General features: G+C 36.9%; 1 protein-coding gene and 1 long non-coding RNA gene across 2 annotated transcripts in view; one reads left to right on the top strand and one right to left on the bottom strand.

Moving 5' to 3' along the window:
- Positions 1-22399, top strand: part of KCNH4 (potassium voltage-gated channel subfamily H member 4) — a 390445-nt gene that overhangs the window by 74302 nt on the left and 293744 nt on the right. The window lies entirely within an intron of this gene.
- LOC128645792 (uncharacterized) lies at positions 7394-11898 on the bottom strand. The gene is made up of 2 exons (XR_008400144.1): positions 11730-11898; positions 7394-9353 (listed from the first exon to the last, which is right to left on the bottom strand). It is a non-coding gene; the product is annotated as an uncharacterized LOC128645792 (long non-coding RNA).

The raw sequence follows: 22399 nt of genomic DNA, 5'->3' as shown, positions 1-22399 counted from the left end.
TCATGTCCGACAGGCCTTTCATAATAGGCCCCTTTGTGTTTATACAAAATTGTTTAGGTGTCTTTCTTTCCTCTTCAGCGTCACCAGTTTCTATGTTATCATATGCTGCAGATTCACAAGAACATACCTATCTGTTCATCATTTAGTGAATAAGCTGCATAGATGAAAGAGAGATGATGGGACAGAAAACACTGAGATTGTAATATAAAATATTTAACTATGTGCAGTAAAAAAAAGCTCTTTACAAAGTTAAAAGCCAGGGAACTAAAAAAAAAAAAGGTAAAAAAGTTAAAATATAACTGTATTGGATAGATGAAGGAAAAGAAGCTATGATACAGCTAATTATATCACAAGTAATTGGACAAACGCAGAAAATTAAACGCAAGAGCCAAAAACGTGTAAATATAGCTATTACTATATCAGAAGGTGCTGAATATATATGCTAGAGGGTAAATACCAAGTAATATATGAAACAAGAATTTAATACAGTGTATTTGATTTGAATAATAATAAAAATAAAACAATAATAAGGTCGACCTTAAATTGAGCAATACATAATAAAAAAAACATTAATTCTATGAAAATACAATAAAAAAAAGTTAAAAAAACAATATTGGTAGCGAATATGCTAAATGTAGAACAAATGGCAAACAAGCCAACTTAGAAAAACAAGGCCGTGTTAACAGCTGTTAGTTGTATCGATCGTATAGATACTTATTATTATTATTCTTTATTTGTAAATCGCCGACAGATTCCGCAGCGCTGCCCATGGGTACAAGGATAACAGTACAGTGGAGAAACAATACGATAAGACACAAAATTTTACAGACAAATACAGGGGGAATTGAGGGCCCTGTTCCCGTTGGAACTTACAATCTAGATGGGTAGCAGGATTGGAAACAGGAGGTAGGGACTGCAGAGGTGAGAATGATATTAGTGAGGAGATAGAGGGCAACTGTTAGTTAATTGAAGTTAGTTTGTTAATAAGTCGGGTGATAAGCTACCCTGAACAGAAAGGTCTTTAGGGAACGTTTAAAGGAGGAGAGGTTAGGGGCAAGTCTGACATCTCGAGGAAGTGCGTTCCAGAGGGTTGGTGCCGCACGAGAGAAGTCCTGTAGTCTAGAATGAGAGGAGGTGATGGTAGAGGACGCAAGAAGCAGGCCGTTGTTGGATCTTAGGGGACGGGCAGGAGTATATTTGTTGATGAGTGAGGACAGGTAGGGTGGGGCAGCATTGGTGAGGGCTTTGTAGGTCGGGGTGAGAATTTTGAATTTAACTCTGTTGTGAATGGGGAGCCAGTGAAGGGACTCACAGAGAGGCGCAGCAGAAACAGAGCATCGAGAGAGGTGGATTAGTCTGGCAGATGCATTTAGGATGGATTGGAGGGGAGAGAGGCGGGAGAGAGGGAGGCCAGTTAGTAAGTTGTTACAGTAGTCAAGTCGGGAAATTACCAGGTAGTGGATGAGCTGTTTGGTAGTTTCAGCACTCAGAAACGGGCGAATTTTGGAGATATTGTGTAGGTGGTTGCGGCAGGATGAAGAGAGCAGTTGGATGTGGGGAATGAAGGACAGATTTGAGTCAAGCATGACTCAGAGGCAGCGGACTTGGGGTGATGGGGAGATAGTGGTGCTGCCAACAGTGATAGGAAAATAAGAGACTGGAGTGGAGCTAGAGGGGGGAATTAGAAGTAGTTCGGTCTTGGACATATTTATTTTTAGGTGGTGAAAGGCCATCCAGGAGGAAATGCCAGATAAGCAGTCGCTGATGTGAGAGTTGAAAGAAGGAGAGAGTGCAGGGGTGGAAAGGTAGATCTGGGTATCATCAGCATAGAGGTGATAGCTGAAGCCATAGCTGTTGATAAGTTTACCCAGTGAAGAAGTGTAGATAGAGAAGAGTAGAGGACCCAGGACAGAGCCTTGAGGTACTCCAACAGACAGGGACAATAGAGAGGCGGAGTCACCAGCAAAAGAGACTGAGAAGGATCTGTTAGAGAGATAAAAGTGAATCCAGGAGAGGGCAGTGTCACAGAGACCAAGAGAACTGAGAGACCGTAGGAGAAGGGGATGGTCAACAGATACTTGTTTTGTCCTAAAAGTCTAGAGTATACAATATTATGTTATTTGTTGTTTCTCTTGTGTAGATATTTAATGTGTAATCCTCCGATAGATGAAAAGGAAATTTCCTCTTAAGGTATTTTCAAAAGGTGTTGTTGAAAACAAACAATCTGTACTCACAGTGGGGACTGCTGTAGTCGGCGTAAATGAACACACTGAAGGATCTGTCTCTGTGTCAGCTGTATACTGATTCTCCAAGAATGTGTAAAGTCAAAGACAATGTTAGAGGGTGTAACACCGATAATAGTGAATGACTTGATGGCTGCAAGAAAACACACTGACTGGTCTGGTCGTACCCAACAAACTAAGACCATCAGGAATGCCGTAGCATACATTTAGAAGAGCCACTATTCCAAGTCCACTATCCAAGTTACAAGTATCAGGTGTGCTCCGATATGGAGTCACGTAAGCAACACGTTTCAAATTATCTTTCTCAAGCTCTTACCGGAGCACTCTCCGTACTGACTTTTTAAACCTATCCTCTAATCTTGATTGGGTACTGGATGAGCCAATAGCATGATTGGAGACTTATATTTTTTAAACTCAGTATTATTTATACTTCTTAAATTCTCAACATTTAAAACTGAACTATATTATGGGTAGTGTTAAATATACACCACTTTAACTGCTCAATTTACCATAGTGAAACTCGACAGGAGGTGTAGGCTCCAAGATCCATCCATTTGAATATAAAGTCGAGATAAATATTGAGATAAATATTGTAAAGTGCAGTTATATAAGGAATAAGGGGTATAGTATCTAAAGACAAAAATAATCATGCCTACATTTACATTTACAAAATAATGCATACATTTACAGAATAAAAACAAAAACAAAGGCACAGAAGATTCAAATGCCATAATACTATTCGCAACTCACTATTTTGAATGAAACTTTTTCTGATACAATCCAGCACCTTCTGATACCTAAAAATCATATAGCGGTGTTGTGTGCAATTTCTACAAAAAAAGGAAAAGATAATACAACATACATTTACAAGATACATTTTCAAAATATATATATAACCAAAGGCGCAAGGGAGCAATTTCATTACTCTATTTTAGCCTTCTTTTTGGAATAAAGTTTAACTCCAAATTCATAAAAAAACTTCATAAAAAAACTTTATAAAAATATTTTCTCACAACCTAAATAATATATTCAAAATATGTTTAGATTTTATACATTTTGTAAAATTTCCTATAAAAGACACTTAATTACAGGGCACTACTTTATTAAAAACTCATACATGAAAAACTTATAAAAACATAATTAAAAATTATTTAGCATTTATATAAAAAAAAAAACCATATCAAATTCTAAATTTAATCCGCTTGGAGTAAGGGTCTTGAGCTCAAAAATCCATTTTGCTTCTAATTTTAAAAGTTCATTTTGTATATTACACCCTCTCCAATTTAGTTTAACCTGATCTATCACAGTATAATTTAGATGTTTGCTATTGCCGTTGTTACATTTCTTAAAGTGTCTAGGGATAGGAAGATCTTTATTCCTATCAAGGTCCATATTTTCAATTGAATTAATATGCTCTCTAATCCTGTCCCTCACTGGCCTTGTCGATTCCCCTATATATTGAACCCCACACAAACACTCTAGAAGATAGACAACATTAAAATCTGTGCACCTATAACATCTATTAATCTTAAAGACTTTTTTAGTGACTCCTGATTTAAATTCTTTACTTTTCTTTGAGTGTTTGCACGCCTTGCAGCTATAACAAGGAAAAAAACCAGTGATATTGTTTCCTGTCAAGTCTTTATCTTTAAGTTTACTCTTTTTATCATATAGCTTTTTAAATTCCTACATTTCCTATATACTACATTTGGAATGTGTGGAATAACTGGATCTAATATCTCATCTGATTTTAAAATGTGCCAATGTTTTTTTAAATTGTTTTCTAATATTTTAATCATTGTATTGGGTTATAAAGGGGACCCTAATTTCACCATTATTAGACATATCTGGATTAGTACTATTTACATTTTTATTTTTTATCTTAGGTTCAATCAAAACTTCTCTATTTATTTTTAATGCTTCATCCCTTGCATTACTTATTAGTTCTAACTTATATCCTTTATTCAGAAATGTATTTACTAAAACTTCTGATTGTTCAATATAATCAGAATTGGTCATACAGTTTTTTCTGATGCGCATAAAGTGGCTTTTTGGAATGTTCTTTTTCCATTTATCCAAATGGCAACTTTCTGCATGAATGTATCCATTAGCATCCACAGGTTTGAAAAAAGTTCTGGTTACAATTTTATTATTACTAATATCTATTTGTAAATCTAAAAAATTAATACTATTACTCTTTATTTCATAAGTGAATTTTAAATTCTTGTCATTTTAATTCATTCTTGAAAAGAACCACTCTAGATCTTCTTTGCTGCCTCTCCATATAATTAAAATATTGTCTATATAGCGTTTGTAGGAGACCAGATTTGCCCCAGATCGGCCAGACCAGTCAGTGTGTTTTCTTGCAGCCATCAAGTAACGACCAGACCAGTCAGTGTGTTTTCTTGCAGCCATCAAGTAACGACCAGACCAGTCAGTGTGTTTTCTTGCAGCCATCAAGTAACGACCAGACCAGTCAGTGTGTTTTCTTGCAGCCATCAAGTAACGACCAGACCAGTCAGTGTGTTTTCTTGCAGCCATCAAGTAACGACCAGACCAGTCAGTGTGTTTTCTTGCAGCCATCAAGTAACGACCAGACCAGTCAGTGTGTTTTCTTGCAGCCATCAAGTCATTCACTATTATCGGTGTTACACCCTCTAACACAGTTTTTGACTTTACACATTCTTGGAGAATCAGTATACAGCTGACACAGAGACAGATCCTTCAGTGTGTTCATTTACGCCGACTACAGCAGTCCCCACTGTGAGTACAGATTGTTTGTTTTCAACGACACCTTTTGATAATACCGTAAGAGGAATTTTCCTTTTCATCTATAGGAGGATTACACATTAATTATCTACACAAGAGAAACAACAAATAACATAATATTGGATACTCTAGACTTTTGGGACAAACAAGTATCTATACGATCGATACAACTAACAGCTGTTAACACGGCCTTGTTTTTCTAAGTTGGCTTGTTTGCCATTTGTTTAACATTTAGCATATTCGCTACCAATATTGTTTTTGAACTTTTTTTTATTGTATTTTCATTGTATTAATGTTTTTTATTATGTATTGCTCAATTTAAGGTCGACCTTATTATTGTTTTATTTTTATTATTATTCATATCAAATGCACTGTATTAAATTCTTGTTTCATATATTACTTGGTATTTACCCTCTAGCATATATATTCAGCACCTTCTGATATAGTAATAGCTATATTTACACGTTTTTGTCTCTTGCGGTTAATTTTCTGCGTTTGTCCAATTACTTGTGATATAATTAGCTTAACATAGCTTTTTTTCCTTCATCTATCCAATACAGTTATATTTTAGCTTTTTTAGCGCTCCCTGGTTTTTTACTTTGTATTTATTCTATATGTTAAGGATTTGAGAGATCCTTAGTGTTCAGTTGGAGTGTATGTAACAGTTTAATTTTGGCGCAGGTTCTCTTTTTTGTCTTTAAAAAAAGGCGCTTTGCAATATACTATAGGCACCGCTCAAGTTAAATCTATAGTGCTCCTATTCTTGCACTTATATTACCAGATGAAAGTAAAATGTTTCCACTTGCGTGAAAGCCTTAGGTGCACTGACATCTGTAGGTTGGATAGGCCAGCCACCCTAACTTCCTCTCCCCATGGGGCATGCATGCCACAAAACCCTGTTCTGGATTTTGTTAACCCAAAGGGGCTAAAGCTGAAGTTGCATTAATAAATTGTTCTCCACTCAGAAGAAAATGTTGTTGTTTTTTAAATGTATATTGAAAAGAGTGTTATCATTCACTAAATTCCTCTACCTGGGAACAATAGCAGAATAAAGAATAAATAATAGAAATACGGTGCATTGATTTGTGCAAACTGTAGTCAAATTGAAAATGATGTTTTGATGAGATTCACATACTGAAAAAATAATTACACACAGTGATGTGTTTATACTGTGTATATATATATATATATATATATATATATATATATACATACATATATCTATATATACAGTATATATATAAAATACATAATATATACACACAGTGTATACATATATACACATTCACACACACACCTACACAGGAATAAGTGAGGTGAACAATAATATTATATGCACACAGTTTATAGGACATAAAGAGGAAGAGTGAGACAATTCAAAACAATCATAATATATACATGCACTGCTAATATACAGACAATGATAATATATTACATGTGTATGAGATGTATATTTTTTATCTACATATCTATCTATCTATCTATCTATCTATGTATATATCTATCTATTAAGCTAGTTATATATAGATATTGTCAACAAAAACACAGCTGAATAGTCTAGTAAGTATTTAAGTACGGCTGCATTGAATTGTATTTATAACTACAAATTGTTACTGCCTCTACTAGTAATTATAGTGTAAAGTTTAGATGTTACTGCTGCAAAGAAAGTATAATTATTCAAAAGAGACCTTCCGTATCTTACAGCATTTAATAGTTTTACAAGATCTTAAGAGTATATTAATCCAGTGAACTGCTTAAATAAACCCATGGCACCAAAGGTTATAAACGTTTATGGTCTTTTATTATGCAGTTATAATATGATACTGTCATCTCTTATATTAAGGGTCACAAAAGCAGCAAAATTAGATCACTTTGATAAGAAGTGCATGAATGGATTGAATTTGAACTGACACAAGAATTTGTAATAATTGCTGGATCGGTAGTGCCCAGCTATACAGTAATGGCCCCATTAACACACATCCATGCGCTTTTACTGTTCTTGACCAAATGTCTGTATAGGGGAGACGCATACAGAGATGGACAAAAAATAGACTATAAAAATATAGCACTAAGCACTTGGTTTTGTATATGAAATTAATGAGAAAATTGAAGCAAGAGGAAAATTGAAGCCAATGAGGTTGCCAGAATGAAGATGATGATGATGGTATTTGGGTCAGCAGCTTCTTTATAAGTAGTATATTTATCAAGTAGTATTCCTCCAGAGGCAAAAGTTCTGTTAACCATATGCTAAATTAGGTAATTTTTGAGAGACGACTGATAGATGGTGGTGATGTGTGTAACAAATTATTTGGGAAAGTATTTCCCTAATTACTCTTTATTAGGCATTGCTTCAAAAGCAAGGATGAATCAAGATAGGCAAACACTTGAAACAGTCTTTTTAGACTTTTTATTTCAAACAGAAGACACATTAATACTTTGCATACAATACTTCCAGCATGGAGTGTGGAAAATAATACAGAAACATAAAATATAACAGATTACAAAAATCAAAATACCAACACAGTATAAGGTCATATTATCCATTATCTCTGGACAAGGAATGTGCTCATGCGTATAGTATTACATTTGTCAAAATGTTATGACGATAAAAAAAGGGAAAAAAAAAGAACATATGGGGGCTGATTTAACAATGTCTGTCCGACATAATATGCTGTGAGTATCATGTCCGCCAGACATCACTGAATGCCGACAGCATACGCTGTCAGCATTTAACATTGCTCAAGCAGTTCTGGTGAACTGTTTGTGCAATGCCGCCCCCCTGCAGATTCGCGGCACAGGGGCTGTCAATTAACCTGATCATATCTGATCGGGTTGATAGCTGTCCGCAGCTCAGAGCAGGCGGACCAGTTAAGGAGCAGCGATCTTAAGACCGCTGCTTCATAACTGCTGTTTCCGGCGAGACTTCAGGCTCGCGCGGAAACAGGGGCATTGATAAATCGACCCATCTTGTTAAATATAATGAAGAAAAAGAAAAAACATACAATTTTATACAAAAAATGTGATTTGCTATGATTTTACTGAAATAAATTCTGTTCAAGTTATAAAATCTTAACAGAAAACAGGCTTTGATAACACTGCTAATCGGAATATGCATATTTCTGCCAATATGACTTTTGTGCAAATAATACTTCATATTGTAAATTGATACTGAATGGTATGGGGATCAAGCGTAGGAACTGACTGAGAAGTTTAGCTAAGGTTGATTACTGATTTAGATTGATCCGTCTACAAACAACTTCTTTAATAAAAGGGTGAGAGCTCTAGAATATGGCGAGTTCTTGGATATGGGGAGATTAAATGACTGTGTAGACAATTGTAATGACGAAAAAGCGGACCTGGATGGAAGCGGCTATTAATTCTTAGGCTACAAGTGAGACTTTAGTTGTGGAAAGTGTAGGTTCGGAGGGGAAATCATCAGCATAGAGATGGTATTTGAATACTGATGATCAAGTTTTTCAAGGGAAATGAGTACATGGAGAAGGTTAGTGAGCCTGAGAATGAGCCTCGTTTTACTCCCACAGATAGTGGCAGAGGATTAAGATAAGTCCAGAAAAGAAAGAGAAAAAAAGAGGGGTCTTTTTGCATTTGCAGTAATAAGATCATTGGTTTCTTTTGTGAGTGTTGTTATATCATCTTAATCATCCTCATCCTCTCATTTGTGGGGTAACCAAATATGATCTAATAAACTATAAAAATGTTATGTAAACTGCTGTAGATACTTATCTTGTTGGATAAATAAATAAATGTATACATCCAACTACAGCCATTCTACTTCATATGATCTCTGTCCACTATAAACTGTTAGAGGCTAGAAAATGTATGTAGCAGAGTATTCTATCTATGCTTCAAATCGTTATTCAAGATTTCAGAGGCCTAAAAGCTTTTACCGTTTTAAATAGTTTATTTTACAATGTGATGCGCTTAGACCTTGAAACAATGCTAAACTCACAATCTATATTTAAAAAGGAAAAAAATGTTATTGAAAAAGTGCTGGCAGGTGGTCCATTTTGCTGTCGGCACATGTTCTGTCCTGCTGATGCTTTGACAGATGTTGAGCTGCAGAGCAAGGCAGAGGTCAGGTCTTCCTTCCTCACACACACAGAGTAGGCCCAGGCCTAAGAACACAGGTTCAATGCTTGCAGTGCAGACTACTACCAAAGGGAACAGCTGTTTTTCCTTTTTGCATGTAGTGGCAATGCTGAAGACATCAGAGGAGCTGCAGGACTCCCTTCTCCATTGCTAGATAAGAGTGGTTAGTTCACCCTCCCGTATATGCGTGCAGTCTTCTGCTCCTGCCTGTCCCTTGCCTGCTATCAGTAGCTGTGGGTAGGAAATGGGAATAAGTTTAATACACAGCTAATCAGATAGAGAGGCTCTCTAGGGAGATGAGTCTAAATCGGGATAGGGCTCTAGCTGTATAGCTATGGAATGAGTAAGTCCAAATTGTTTTTAATCTAATTGAATTTGTAATCCTTTAGCTGCCAGAGCAGAACAGCAATGTGTTATTGTCTTTTCAGGTAGTCGATGGGTAAAGCCAAGAATATTTGTGGAATATCTACCAACTTTCTACATTCTGGCATCGGGAGCCATAGGTATAGGGTCTTGTCAGTCAGGAGGTGAAGTTTGGAAGGTTGAGTGTGGCACAGCGGGATGTCCAGGGGTATATTATCAGATGGGCCATGGGTGTGGCCGGAAATGTATACACTGGGTGGTACCTAGACATTTAAAGGGATGGGAAAAGGTTATATCCACACACTACATGTTCTCTTATTAATGGAACAAAACAAGGGATTGGCAGTTAAAGCGTCAACTTTAACATCCATTTAAAAGAGCATAGTTTTCTAAGAATAAAAAAATACCTTACTTGAAATACTGACATTTCCTAGTTGTGGTGGTGGTGGGGTAGCAGTTTTATACTTAGAAAGTTATTCACTTTTACATGTACATTAAACAGACACAAATCTGCAGTTAGAGCTGTGGTAGAGGATTTCCTTATTGCAGATGTTTATGATTAATGTTTGCTGATGTTAGTACAGTTTGCTGGGATATGTGACCACTATGTACAGTATCAGTGTACAAATGCTCATTATAAAAACTTACAATGCAGCATGTTCATTACAAATGCATTATTATATGGTGTCTTATCATTATAAAGATCATCAAATCACAGCCCAGTATGCCAATGAGCAGTGTACAGATACCATCTTTATACATTTACCAATGCCACCTACTACAAACTGCAGTTCACACTATGTACCATAATACCAGCCTGGAATCCAAGCTTCCGACATAAATGTACGCAGAATTAACAAAAACAGGTGTATTACAGACTTTTCAAGGTGTTTTTATAATCCTTTGTGGGAATAAACACTGTTCATTATCAATTTGTGTGATTTTATAGTTACAGTTAAAAACTTTATTGTGCCAGGGGTCTACTGGGATTAGGGTATGTGCATTAGAAATAAATTCCATTTGGCTCAGAATAATTACTTTATAGTGAAGGTGATATATTCAACAATAATAGAAGTTTTAGGTGATGCCGAATATAGTGGAAAATGTCTAGGGAAGTTTAATTGGTGCTAAAACAGGAATTGGGGACCATGTTATATAAACAGAGGATCTTTTGGTGAAGAAATAAAAACAAGTAGAAGTGTGTTTTATAAAATGATATAATGCTTATATACTAGACCACCAAAAGATTTATTTACCTGCCCTTGTTTGCGTACTTACAGCTTGGCACACAAAGAGACAGCCTCAGCACATTTTATATATAGTCCGTACAGCTTCCTGTGTTATTTGCTTGGAGATAAATAACAGCTTCTATTTATAGATCTATGTTCTTAATATGTAAAATGTATTCATGCCACTAAAAGCACAGAAGTTACTATCCAGTAGCTAGTTTTTCCCCAAGCAGCAGTCTGCAGTCTACAAATATGACGACTACAAGGTTTTCTGGTACTGACAATAAGAAAGTCAGTAAAATATACTATAGGTGCTGATGCTAAATCCTAAACAAATATATAGATTCACAAAAAAGAAACATTGCATTTATATGTTTATAAATTAGCACCCAAATTATATCATGCTGCATCATAGTCAAGGTATTACCTGTTATACTTCTTATATACATATTAGTATTAGCAATTCAACTGCAAATCAGACAATATATACAGATATGTTCCTCTGTGTGTATTTTAAAGTAAAGCTGTCAACTTAGCAAAAAAAAAGACTGATTCTTTTTAAGGAGCAACAAAATGGCTATGTATTGTGCTATTGATTTTTTTATAAACTATATTACTTTTGAGACCTAGCTGAATCTCTACGCTCTTTAAAATAAACAATCCCCAGATCCTTTCATTGACAGTAGTGTCCCTTTAAGGTCGTTTTCTCAAGTACAAAACAAAGCAATGATAGATGAGACCGCCTGACATTTATTGGATTTAAAAAGAGCTCATTAGAGCATTATTACAAGGTAAAACTTTTGCCCCATGTAATTGCAATTTACAGACTGCTGATCTACAATCTAAACTGAATGATCTGTCTGCTCTTGTGTCTGTTTTTCTTTATTTAGGAACGTTAAACTTAAAACCTATTTTGCTGTTATCTAGTTGGATTTTTTCAGATAGATATGTACTGCCAGCAGGAACATTGCTTGACAGCAAATATGATTATTAAAGGTTTAATCTTCATTCTGACCTTAGCCATTTTGAATCCCATTATTCTGTTCGCCTCTAACTAAGTAGAGTGTTCCGTCTGTAAATCCACTAGTTCATCAATTGTGTCACTTGCTTCCTGACTTCTAGAGAATATTCTCATGTCTCCCCTGTACAGCCATACAAAGACACTACCATATTCCTTCCTTCAAGTTATGTAGGTCAATACCTGGATTTTCTTACAGGGAAATCCGCAGCTGTCAAATCCTGTGGGGTTTTCTCTTTCTGGTCCCCGCCACTTGCTTTTATGGACTTTTTTATTTTTAGCTCTTTTATGGAGCAAAGAAGGGGAGGTGTGTGTAACGGAATAGATTGGGTTTTAACTCTTTATCTTCAAGATCAAATGCAAAACACAGTTTTACTGCACCGATTGTATTATTGTATTTACTGCACCAATAGTATTATTGTAGACAGTAAAGTATATGGATAAATAGTTACAGTGTATTAGTAGGATGTGTCAACTAAGACAAAACTCCTCAAATTTGGCCATAGGAAATTTAAATAGTGGCATAATGATATCTAGGGGCCTTAGGAGGTATATAATAATTTATAGCAAGACATTGCAAAAAAATAATCTCCAGTAAGTAATACCATGAAGATATGAAGCTATAAAGAGTTTGTATATTGTTATTAAATAATTCTCTACAATGCCGCCATTGCTAACTTGTTTTGCTTTCATTATTTATTTTGTTCTCTTTTACTGTAATTTAACTCTGAAATTTGTTAGTTGTGTCAGTTGCACTGAGTTTCTATAAATGAATGGGTGCTGTCATGTTGGAACCTAGGCTTTCTTCATTATCTATTTTTTTTTCTGCAGAGGACAGATATAAAACAAGAGAGGGTGCAAACTTTAAGAATTGTATGTTCAATAGAGCCTTGGTTGCACACTCTCTTTTATTGCCTGTTGTATATCTGTCTCTAATTGTCCTTAGCAGAAGAGATGGATAAGCAGAAACCCTAGGCTAAAACATTGTGGCACCCATTACTTTAAAAAAGTACTTTATAAAAACCAAACTTTTACACTTATATGTTCAATATTTAAACAACTGATATCATTTTAAAAATACATCTACATATTATTCTTTGGCTAATCTTTTTTTTAATAGATTATTATAATTATCTTGCAACTATTTACTGTTTTATATTCCTTTAAACAGATTGTGCAACTTTTTTGACGTAGAAATAAAGTGTCATAGTAACATAATAGATGAGGCTGAAATAATACAAAAGTTTATGGGTACAAATTTTAGCCATAAATTAATCATAATCCTTTTTAAAGATATCCGCTTAATTTTCAAATCCTATTGCAGCACTCAGAAAGCTCCACAACTTGACTGCTCTTACTGCGAAAAGTCCTTAGCTTTTCTGAAGGTGAAAACTTCTTTTCGCTTGACCTTTGGTCCGATGATAAATGGATTGTCAAACCCTCAAGAAATTACCTTTTTTTTTGTTGGCAGTCTCGCAATTTGTGTTTCCGGCAATATTTGATAAAACAAAGTGGGCTAACCCTCTCTGTCCCAACGAGTGGTGATATCCTTCCATAGGTTTTTTTTTAATTTGATCGCATTTGGCGGTGAAATGGTGGCATGAAATATACCAAAATGGGCCTAGATCAATACTTTGGGTTGTCTTCTAAAAAAAAATATATACATGTCAAGGGATATTCAGGTATTCCTGACAGATATCAGGGTTCCAATGTAACTAGCGCTCATTTTGAAAAAAAGTGGTTTTGAAATAGCAAAGTGCTTCTTGTATTTATTTCCCTATAACTTGCAAAAGAAAAACAAAGAACATGTAAACATTGGGTATTTCTAAACTCAGGACAAAATTTAGAAACTATTTAGCATGGTTGTTTTTTGGTGGTTGTAGATGTGTAACAGATTTTGGGGGTCAAAGTTAGAACAAGTGTGTTTTTTTCCATTTTTTCCTCATATTTTATAATATTTGTAATAATAAATTATAAGATATGATGAAAATAATGGTATCTTTAGAAAGTCCATTTAGTGGCGAGAAAAACGGTATATAATATGTGTGGGTACAGTAAATGAGTAAGAGGAAAATTACAGCTAAACACAAACACTGCAGAAATGTAAAAATAGCCCTGGTCCTTAAGGGAAAGAAATTGAAAAATGGCCTTGGTCCTTAAGGGGTTAAAAAAAAATATAGAAATTTGACTGTGAAATAATAGCAGTCAGTTTCCTTCACGCGTGTGCGTTTCAGGGCCTGCCAGGGAAAAGTGTCACACCAGTGCAACTCATATCTGGTGTAACAGTAGTGTACATTAAAAAAAAAATTTTTTTTGACTGTAATAGATTGAATAGCAGTTGTCTGCAAGTGTGTGTGTCAGGCCTACAGCGTCTACTCTGCCAACTTCTGCCAGTGCACAATGCCACTCATATCTGTTATCACAGTAGTTTGCACGCATAGTACTACTAATCGGAAAAAAAATGACAGGCAGAGGCAGGTCACCCCGCAGGGGCCGTCTTGGTTGTGGTGCTGTGATTCCCTTTGGCCCTAGAATAATGCCCAGTGTTCAGAGGCCATGTACCCTGAACTCGAAAAGTTCTGAGGACATAGTTGACTGGCTAACACAGGACAGCCAATCTTCTACAGCTTCCGCTCGGAACCTTGACGCACCATCCTCCTCCAGCTTAGCTTCGGGCACCTCTCAAGTTACCACTCGCCCGCCTGCCGCCACCACCAACACTAGCACCACAGCCGCTTCACTTGATCTGTCAGAGGAGTTATTTACACATCAGTTGGAAGAAATGAGTGATGCGCAACCATTATTGCCAGAGGATGTAGATAACAGGGATATGTCTCAATCAGGCAGCATTACACACATGGACGTACGGTGTGATGATGATGATGTTGTACCCGCTGCGGGAGTTTGGTCTGTCACTGTGAAGCGGGCGTAACCCTTACACTACCTGATCGATACAACATCATACCTGATGTTTTAAAGCACGTTATTCCAAACAATTTAGGAATGTTAGGTGATTTATGTCCTTTATGGATTAAAACCAGACTCTGCATCAACTATGTAATTTTCCGTGGGAGTTTTGCCATGGATCCCCCTCCGGCATGCCACAGTCCAGGTGTTAGTACCCTTGAAACAACTTTTCCATCACTATTGTGGCCAGAAAGAGTCCCTGTGGGTTTTAAAATTCGCCTGCCTATTGAAGTCTATGGCGGTTCGCCCGGTTCACCCGTTCGCGAACATTTGCGTTCGCCGTTTGCGAATGGAAAATTTTATGTTCGCGACATCACTAAGACTATAACAAGATTTTCCCTTCTTATCAAAACTACTCCTCTCACAATAACAGTGGTTCTGCACTGCACTTGCTTGGTTAACATGTGGAGCCTCTTTTCTCCCTTCTCTGCTCCCCCTTCTCCTTTCCAACTCCTCTGGCAGGCAGAACTAGGTATGGATTGCCGCCCTGTTGCCTGCAGATATGTTAAGAAGGAGGTTATTCTAGATAAATTGGTAGTCTATCTAGAATAAACTACCAATGGCCCTTAAAAGGGCCTTTTGTAGGGCATTACCCTAAAGATAAAAAAAAATACAAATACCCACTAACATTACAAACCCCACCCCCCAAACCCACAAAATAAAAAAAACTATCTAAAAAAAACTAAGCTACCCATTGTCCTGAAAAGGACATTTGTATGGGCATTGCCCTTAAAAGCAGCTCTAATTCTATTGGATGATTTCACGTTTACTTTCAACTCATATTATGCATGCTATTTCTGTCGCTCGCAAAAACTCGAGAAATACCCCATATCAATTGTGCGCTACAGATATCACACCTATCGTAATTTAACCCATATTTGGAATGATGAGTATGTTTTGCATTTGAATAATTTAAATGTCCTAAGTTTTTTTTAGTCACATTGGCTTGGATTTCCCCCTTAGTTGTATTGCTAGTTTCATTAGCCCAATTTATTTCAGGGTAGTAAAATGTACCATAATTACAACACTGGTATTATTAGCAGTCTTTAGCAGTTGAGTTTACTCTATACCACCAATCGCCTTCTTCATCCTGCCGCAACCACCTATGCAATATTTCCAAGATTCACATTTTTCTGAGCGCTAACACCACAAAGCAAATAATCCACTCCCTTTTTATTTCTGGACTTGACTATTGCAATAACCTAGTTACTGGCCTTCCTCTTTCCCACCTCTCCCCCCTTAAATCCATCCTAAATGCCAGGCTAATCCACCTTTCCCTTCGCTCTATATCTGCTGCACCTCTCTGCGAGTCCCTTCATTGGCTCCCCATACACAGCAGAATTAAATTCAAAATTCTCACCCTTACATACAAAGCTCTCATCAACTCGGCTCCCCACTACCTATCCTCTCTAATCAACAAGTATACTCCAGCCCGTCCACTAAGATCCAATAATGACCTGCTCCTTGCATCTTCGACTATCATCTCTTCTAATGCTAGACTGCAGGACTTCTGTCATTCAGCACCTACCCTCTGGAACAATCTTCCTCGTCCTGTCAGGCTTTCCGCTAATCTTTTTTCTTTTAAATACTTTTTAAAAAGTTTTGAAGACTTTTTAGTTCAGAGAAGCCTACCACCCAACTCAGTAATAAATACATTTCACTTACCTAACATTTCCCTCATCTAACTCTGCATTAACATCTTTCTCAATCTTGCAGACCTTGTCTAATGTTTCTCAACCTCCTACCCTTCTAGATTTTAAATTCCCACAGGAATAGGGCCCTCAATTCCTCCTGTATGTGTTTGTAAATGTTGTCCTGTCTCTTACAAGTCTTGTATTGTTTTATTTAAATGAATTGTACCCATGGACATGGCTGAGGAATATGTTGGCGCTTCATAAATAAAGTATAATAATAAATAATAATAATGCTGGGGGCTTCTAGCATGTGCTTAATAATAATTGTTTTGGACATTTTCCCCTCTGTATCTCTACATTATCACCTGTATCATCAAAAATATCTTTCCTTCTTGTAGGTCTAAGATCAGGTACATACTAATCCCTCCGCCTTTAACTACCTCTATTGCACCTAAATAAGGTGTAACCATCTAATTTAACTGCCCAGTTATGTGAATCACCCCACCAGGTTTCAGTTATGTTAATAATTTCATAATCCTCCAGCTCCACCATTTTATCAGTCAAGCTTCTTGCATTTGTTATAATATATTTTATTTTCTTGTGCTTTCTGTTACTACTTGGTGCTCTTACTTTCACATTTTATATTGTGTTAGTACATATGCGTACTCTTCAGAGAATTAAATGGATAGTCAACTGGAAAAATGTTTTTGTTTAAAAAGATAGATAATCCCTTACCTCTGTGATTACCTTGTATCTAAGTCTTTTCTGACAGCCCCCTGATCACATGACTTTTTATTTATTATCTATTGACTTGCATTGTATCCAATTAGTGCAGTGTCTGCCACAACCCATGTGCGTTAGCACAATCTTATCTATATGGCTCACATGAACTAGCACTCCCCTGTTGTGAAAAGCTAATAAATAAGCATGTGATAAGAGGCTGTCTTTAGTGGCTTAGACATAGGCATAATTTTAGAATGGGTAGTAAAGGTGTTATCTATCTTTTTAAACAATAACAATTTTGGAGTTGACTGTCCCGTTAAGCTTTGAGAAATTCCAGATATTCTATTAAGTTTGAACTGACCCTCCCCTAGTTTAAAAGATTCTCTAAACATGCTAATATCCTCTCCCCCAGCACACCTGCAGCCATGTTATTCATTTGCAATTCATCCTTATTGTACAAATTGGACCCAAGAAAAATGCCAGCCCAGGGCTCTAAATGTCAAAGCCCTCATTTTACACCACATTTTACTGCCCTTAGCTACTTCTGCCTTAGTCGGTAAGCACACGATACTGGTAGTATCTCAGAAAAAAAACTTCCTTGGATGTCTTTGCTTTAAAGGAGCCTTTCATTTAAGACACTTTGGAAAAGAATACGCACATATCCTACACTAGTGGGAGCTGCTGCTGATTGGTGCCTGCACACATTTGTCTCTTGTGATTGGCTAGCTAGATGTGTTCAGCTAGCTACCTGTAGTGCAATGCTGTCACTTCAGCAATGGATAACAAGAGAATAAAGCAAATTTGGTAATAGAAGTAAATTGGAAAGGTTTTTAAAAATTGTATGTTCTATGTGAATCATGAAAGAAAATGTTGGGGTTTCCTGTCCCTTTAAGCCTGCGTCTTAACTCCCTGAAGTCATTTTTCAAGACATGCCATCTCCTTCTAACTCTCTCATTAGTACCAATATACACCAAGTGGCCGATTTATCAAAGTGCAGCGGACATGATCGGCTGTAGTGAAATGCTTGTGCAATGCTGCCCCCTGCAGATTTGCGGCCGCTAGCAGGGGGTGTCAAACAACCCGATCGTGTGCAATGAGACGGATTCATGTCACCGACTCAGAGTTGGCGGACGAGTTAAGAAGCAGCGATCTTAAGACCGCTGCTTCTTAACTCCTGTTTCCGGCGATCCTGAAGTCTCGTGCAGAAACAGGTGTATACGGCCCCATTCGGGCCTTGATGAATCTGCCCCCATGACTGCTGTATCAGACCCATATCCCTCTATCAATGTATTAATATGCTCCACAATATGCCCAACATGAGCCCTGTGGATCCATGCTAAAACCAAGTGTATCTATGCAGTTTTATATCTTATTTAGATCATCTGATAATAATGAACATTTTACATCCCCATATTTTAAAGCAGGAGGTTTAATTATTGCAAAATGTCCTTTAGGCTGATTTTAATGTTAATAATGTATTTTAAAAGCATATAATTTATAAAGCTTAGTTAATATTGTTGTATTTTATTTTTTGATATGCAAAACAAATAGAACTTCACATGTATCTGTTAAAGAAATGCAAGGGTCTGGATAAAAGATGTGTTGTGTACTTACAACATTTAGCAAAATTAATTCCTAGAAAATAATTAGCAAAATTAATTCCTAGAAAATAAAAACAGATCAGATCAGTCTGCATTACGAAAACACCTTAGTGAGCTTCATCTCCAAACAGTTGAATGGATTTGCTTTAAATCTATCATGGACTTTAGCAATATCTAATCTTCTTCATTTTATAATTTGCAATTTAAATTTGGCATAATTTACACATTTGGTCTTAATTATCGTTCATAAAATAACACATTTCTTCAAGATTATAATGAAAATGAATTTAATTATAGTAGCTAAGAGGAGATGCCATTGGTTTTCCATTGTAATTTCTTACTAGTTGGGTTTATTACCCATTCTCCATTTTTGCACAACCAACACGGTTATATTAATATACTTTTTGCTTCTGTAATTACCTTGTATCTAAGCCTTCTCAGACTGCCTCCTTATCTTAGTTTTCAGACTTACATTTTAGACAATTTGTGCAGACTCATGAATAACTTTGCGGGGGTGAGCACAATGTTATTTATATGGCACACATAAACAGGCAGTGTCTTGTTGTGAAAAGCCATAAAAGTGCTCTGAGATAAAGGCAGCCTGCAAGGCCAGATATTTAGATGTTTAAAGGTTATAAACTATCGGCTAGATTACGAGTTGTGCGTTAAGGTAAAAAAGCAGCGTTAAGTCCTAACGCTGCTTTTTTACGCCCGCTGAAGGTTTAGGGTCACTGCACACTTCTTTAGCCTTACCGCAAAACGACTTACATAAACTTTGTAAAGTCTTTTTTCTATGGGACTTCCATAGCGCCGGTATTACGACTCTGTCCTGGGAGGCCAAAAAGTGAGCGGTACACCCTACCCTGTCAAGAGTCCTAATGCATTTAAAAGTCAGTAGTTAAGAGTTTTATGGTACAATGCTGTAACATAAAACTCATAACTTAAGTGCTAAAAAGTACATTAACCCCCATAAACTACCTATTAACCCCTAAACTGAGGCCCTCCTGCATTGCAAACACTAAAATAAAATTTTTAACCCCTAATCTGCCGCTCCGGTCACCGCCGTCACCTACATTATATTTATGAACCCCTAATTTGCTGCCCCCAACAACGCTGACACCTACATTATATGTATTAATCCCTAATCTGCCGCCCCCAATGTCGCCGCAATGTACCTACCAACATATTAACCCCTAAACCGCCGCACTCCTGCCTCGCAAACATTAGTTAAATATTATTAACCCCTAATCTGCCGTCCCTAACATCGCCGCCACCTACCTACATTTATTAACCCCTAATCTGCCGCCCCTGGCTGCAAAAGAGCTAACTGCCCTTTTAAGGGCAATGCCCATCCAAATGCCCTTCAGGGCAATGGGGAGCTTATTTTTTTTTTAGTTAGGCTTTTATTTGGGGGGTTGGTTGTGTGGGTGGTGGGTTTTACTGTTGGGGGGGTTGTTTGTATTATTTTTTTACAGGTAAAAGAGCTGATTACTTTGGGGCAATGCCACGCAAAACTCTCAATCTAGCCGTATATTAATATAACAATGTTGGATGTGCAAAACTGGGGAATGGGTAGTAAAGGCGTTATCTATCTTTTAAACAATAACAATTTTTGAGTAGACTGATCCTTTAATGGACCACTGGGAATGTCCAGCCCTGCGCATTTTCATGCCAAAATGAACAAACAGATAAACTGTTGTCCAACAAAAGCCAAATTTGTTTTATCATTTTGTTCTATTTTGATGTATTTTTGACTTGTGCCTACAAACGTAATGCTTTTTCTGATACTGTGTGCACAATCACATTCAAGTCAAAAAAAGAGCTACAAACACCCCTTTCTATGTACCATCTACATAGCCTATAAATTATTAATACTAAAGATTTGAACTTTAACACCAAGCATGTAACATGTACAAACATTTCATTATGTTTTAATAGTCTATCACCACATATAGGTGCATCCTCTCCATTGTTTTTTTCTTACTAGAGGATTCCTGTAACGATATGGGAGTTTTCTTATACAAGATTTCCCCCCTAGTGATAAGTATAAGTCGTAAATGTAGGAAGAAACAATTTCCTTCAAAGTTAGGCAATCCTAACCTCGGTCACAGAGTAATTTACAGCCAAACGAGGGTCAAATGGTTATAAGTAGAACACTTTGTTTGATACTACTAAAACTACAACTAAAAAGTGACTATTCCATATTGGATACCATAGTCTAAGCAAGACCCCTGATGCGTTTTGCACTACAAACAATGCGCTTTATCCCCCTAGTGCCCCCATGTAGTGACACCACTAGTGATTGTAGGGGCAGATGGGCCCCGTAGAGATGCAGGCCTGGTCTCATTTGAGACCTCTGAAATCTATATAGTTATGCTCGTGACCACCTACCTAATAACAACAAATAGAATTTTAACTTTATTTCATTGTACAATACACTGAAATAAAAATTTACAAATTATAAAAAAAAGACAGGAATGTTCCTAGTGATGACAACAGTGTAATGTTCCTAGTGATGACAACAGTGTGACCAGATTACTACAAGCTCCAAATACAGGTGTGCTATTCAAAATTAGATTCCATTAAGCTTGTTCCAGTGCAGAGACAAATCAAACAAGGCTTTTATGCTACCTTTGGTGACGCAAGTGCCTCTATTTATCAAGCCGTCAACTGCAAATACGCTGGAATTCCGCAGCGTATTTGTAGCGAGCCTGATTCGCCGTAGATATCAAACCCTACAGACCGGCAAAAGTAGAATATAGTGATGTAACATACGATCCGCCGGACTCAGTCCGACACAGATCGATGCTTACGTCACTACAGATGTTCCGCAAGTTCGGCACAATCTGACTACTTTTGCTAGTTATCAAAAAACTAGCAGGTACGCTCGCCACTATTCCGGCCCAGCGTACCTGGTTTTCAATCCGCCGCCCTGGAGGCGGCAGATGCCATAGGAATCAATGGGAGTCTGACAGCAGCGAAAAGCTCATGTTCGCTGCTGCCCAATATCCCATTGATTCCAAGGAGAACGTCTACACCTAACACCCTAACATGTACCCCGAGTCTAAACACCCCTAATCTGCCCCCCCCTACACCGCTGCCACCTACATTATACATATTAACCCTAATCTGCCCCCCTACACCTCCGCCACCTACATTATACTTATTAACCCCTAAACCGCTGCTACCGGAGCCTGCCGCAACTAAATAAAGTGTTTAACCCCTAAACCGCCGCTCCCGGAGCCCGCTGCAACTAAATAAAGTGTTTAATCCCTAAACCGCCGCTTCCATTAAATTTATTAACCCCTAAACTGACCCCCTACACCGCCGCCACCTACATTAATTGTATTAACCCCTAATCTGACCCCCCTACACTGCCGCCACCTACATTACATTTATTATCCCCTAAACCTATCTAACCCTAACCCCCCCTAACTTAAATATAATTTAAATAAATCTAAATAAATATTCCTATTATTAAATAAATTATTCCAATTTAAAACTAAATAATTACCTATAAAATAAACCCTAAGCTAGCTACAATATAACTAATAGTTACATTGTAGCTATTTTAGGATTTATTTTTATTTTACAGGCAACTTTGTATTTATTTTAACTAGGTAGAATAGTTATTAAATAGTTATTAACTATTTAATAACTATCTTGTTAAAATAAATACAAAAGTACCTGTAAAATAAAACCTAACCTAAGTTACAATTACACCTAACACTACACTATAATT

This window comes from Bombina bombina, chromosome 1, assembly GCF_027579735.1.
Source record: "Bombina bombina isolate aBomBom1 chromosome 1, aBomBom1.pri, whole genome shotgun sequence".
Lineage (NCBI taxonomy): Eukaryota > Metazoa > Chordata > Amphibia > Anura > Bombinatoridae > Bombina > Bombina bombina.
The sequence above is the reverse complement of the archived record's forward strand: the minus strand, read 5'-3'. Positions and strand labels throughout refer to the sequence as shown.